Here is a 3,640-nt window from a genome sequence, read left to right as displayed (position 1 = left end):
TTTTAGAAAATCTTGGGTCTAACAACTCTACCATGGGATGGACACAAACAATAGCAATGATATCTCCCACCTGCCACTGTAAACAAATCATGATCCTGGTTTAAAAAATGGAAGCAGATTCCTCATCACCAGGAGCTTGAGTGATCTTTCATATGAAAGGTGCTCTTCCTTTTCTTTCTCAGACATTCCTCGTTGCCTGTTTTAAGACTTCTCAGGTTTGATTATAAATACATCCGACATTGTTCTAGAAATAATTCATACTACATGAACCATCTACACTTGCAACTGTTTGAACCCACTTCTTTTACTCTCTGCCCATTCTCTGTAATCCTCACAACCCACTCACCATTGTCAGTAGGACCCGGATCCCCAGAGGGACTTGGGCATTGAAACACGGAGCACTACAACACCTAACTTTTAGGTGCCTGGAAAAATCACAGGACAACACTGTGAGCCACAAAGCCTGAGACAGACACCTAGGCTCCCTGTACAGTGAATGGGGAGAGATCGGTTCCTTAGACTGCAGTCTGCAAAGCCAGCATGCTAGGTGGGGAGCCATGTTAACAGACACAGATGAGAGCAGTGTATGCTAAGCCCTGCACTCTCTAAGAGATATTGTCCTAGTCTGGGATTGCAGGGAGGTTCCTATATCTGCTAGCAACCCAAAAACCAGGGGAAGATAGGCACTCCTCTACCTAAAGTATGTGCAGAGCACAATCCAGTAGACGTGCTCAGAGGCTGCCTAACTCCACACAAAACAGTTGGTGGATAGGAGCCTCCCTTATTACCTTTATCCCTGTGGTCAGGGTGCTCCCTGGGACATAGGAATTCACTGGTTCAAGTTCTCTCATTGTCTGAGGGGAAGAATGGATTTGACCAGGGATCTCACATCTTTTAGGTGAGGGTTCTAACCACTGAGCTCTGGGATATTCTGATGTGGGTGTCCCTCAGTCTTTGCTGTTGGATTTTGTTTCCCTTTAAATGAAAAATTAAATATTAATTGGACCAGTGAAAATCACCTGAAATGTGGCAGATCCCTGTTCTAATCTCTGCTCATCAGGCAGAGGAGATATTTCAACTGGTGGTCACCCACATTCCAGGTGAGTACCCTAATGACTGACTCAGTCGCTTGCTTTCTTTCTCCCCTGCCCCTGCAGCTGTTTTGTGTGGTTTTAGGTGGCCTCTGAGCATGCCTCCTGAATTGGACCCTGCCTGTGACTTAGATGAAGAAACACCTATCTTCTCCTCGCTTGTGGATTGCTCTGGGACTTAAGCCGGCAATAGGCACTCAAGGGCCTACAGTGAGGCAGCAGCACATGCGTTGAGACAGGAACATAAGCACGAAGGGAACTTTTACTGCAAAAACTTAGGCACCAAGTGAGTTTAAGCGGCAGCTAAGGAGGAGTTGGTGGATCAGAGTGGTACCTAAAAATGGGACTTGGACGCCTAAGTATCTTAATTAAATACCTGTGAATCTGATACAAGATATATCACTCTTTCTGTCCTTTCTATGAGCAGGAAAAATGAGTGTGTGTTCATCAGGCCAATCTACACAGAGATGTTGGTTTTTGAGAGCCAGATTTTCAAGAAGAAGCCTGATAGCCACATGGAAAAATGTATGCCCAATTGTGGGACTGCATTTGCAGGCAAATTGACATCAAGGACTATGTTTTCAGTGGATTGCTGGTTCATGCTAAAAAAAAAAAAATGAAGTGCCTGTCTTTGTACGCACAACTATAGTCAATTTGCTTTGGGCAGTGTATTGCGGGCCCTATAGTATACCTGAGGGGTGAAATCCTGACTCCATTGATGCTAATGACAAAATGCCCATTGGCTTTTATGTGGCCAGGATTTCACCCAAGATGTTTAGATAGTTCAGATAAGCATCCAGACTTTTGAATATGCTTACCCAAGCTAAAACCAACCTCCTAACATTTTGAGGTTCATCCATTAATTATCTCCTTCCTGTTCTATTGCCAATGGGTAGAGGTCTGTCCTATACCTTCCTGCAGGATCTAAGTGTTTGTGATTGCTCCCATTCCTTCCAGCCCCTTTAGACTACAGATCTTTCATTTTTTAAATACAGATTTCATAGTTACAGAAGTTTTATGCAGAATAGAGAATTCAGTTTCATGGATGTCTTTGATGCCTTAGGCACTTTGTCCTGCTTTCTCATTGGAAAATTTCTCGACCTCTTAGCAATCCTTTTTCTTCTCTGGTTTGACTGTTGGAGTTTTTGTGATCTTGCCTGTATACCAGTTTGCATTCTTTTTCTTGTCATCCACTTTTAACAGGAGTTTCTTTCAGTTGTTCCCATGGCTCCTGCTTTACACCATCTTCTTGAATAGTACCATAACGTTTTATATCATGACTGTAAGGCACTAATGCTGGATAGCTGAAGTAGTTCCTCCATCAGTAATGAGTGATGGTATGAAATTATCCTTACTAGTGGTATCTTCTGAGTGTACAATATTCCTGGAGGCCAACAGACCTCTCTACAGGTAAGCTGGGTATGTGGGGAATACCAGCAAGCACTCTGCATGACACATGTTCTATTGTACATTTCTCAACTTTAATTCAATAGAAAACATTGCCAGACCAAAGCAATGTATGTATTTATGATAAGCTTACTGTTGCTACGTCTCACAACATGGAAGACAGGGTTGAAGAGCTGTTTATGTAAAGGTTGTTCCTGAACCACTGCCAAGGTCAGCATGTGCCTGGATTATCGACCATTTCAATGCCAGTAGTGCAAGAAAACTTGCCCAAGGCCATAGGTAGGGTGTTGTCTGATGGAATGACTTAATACAAATGAAGGATGTACTGTAAACAATGGATGCTAGAAAGTAACTAATAATTTTGGATGAGAGCTGTTGCTTCCGCATTTTGACTTCATTTAAGTACAGGCCATGGCAGGACAACAGTGATGGTTTCACTTTGCTCCTGTGACCTTGTACTTCAAGCAATTTTTCTTTGTAAATATTGTATAAGGTCTATCCATATTTTATAAGGACATTCTGATAATTAGCTTTTTTTCCTGGTGAAGTCCTCAAAAGCTATCACTTTCATCATGAGCTCATTTAAAACCTATTAATGAGACTATACATATATTGATAGTGCAATATGTAATGTATCTAGAGCTACTTTAATGGATAAACAGCAAAGAACATTAAAACTGCTTTGTGTAATAAATAAAAAAGGGGAGTAGAAACTGTCTTGTGAATTGTCACATACAAACTACTCTAAACATCTCATCTGCTTTCTGGCAGTAACTCAGCTGAGACCTAGCTACCATGTAAAAAACAGATTAAATTAACATCCATCAAGGTGAAAGATAATTATTGCTTGTGTCAGACAACACCTGTTTTTGCTGCATTCCTCAGCTCCGTTAAACTGGAGACATGCTGAAACTTTCCACTGAATTTTACATTTGACAGTTGCCTTAGGCAATTGTGTCTGTGGAACACCTTCACCTTTGTCTTTGTTTACATTTTTGGGGTAGCTTAAACATATTCAAATGTTGAACATAACTTTGAAAATCAAAGAGGAATTCCAGCAGTGAAGTATGTAAATTCAATAGATGAGCATTTGTTAGAAGAAGCATTTGCAATGATTGAAAACTATAGCAATTGGAGAAGTC

Source organism: Emydura macquarii, unplaced genomic scaffold (genome assembly GCF_026122565.2).
Source record: "Emydura macquarii macquarii isolate MOO-44397 ecotype Brisbane River unplaced genomic scaffold, CSIRO-AGI_Emac_v2 contig_1390, whole genome shotgun sequence".
Taxonomy (NCBI): domain Eukaryota; kingdom Metazoa; phylum Chordata; order Testudines; family Chelidae; genus Emydura; species Emydura macquarii.
This window is presented reverse-complemented; position numbering follows the sequence as displayed.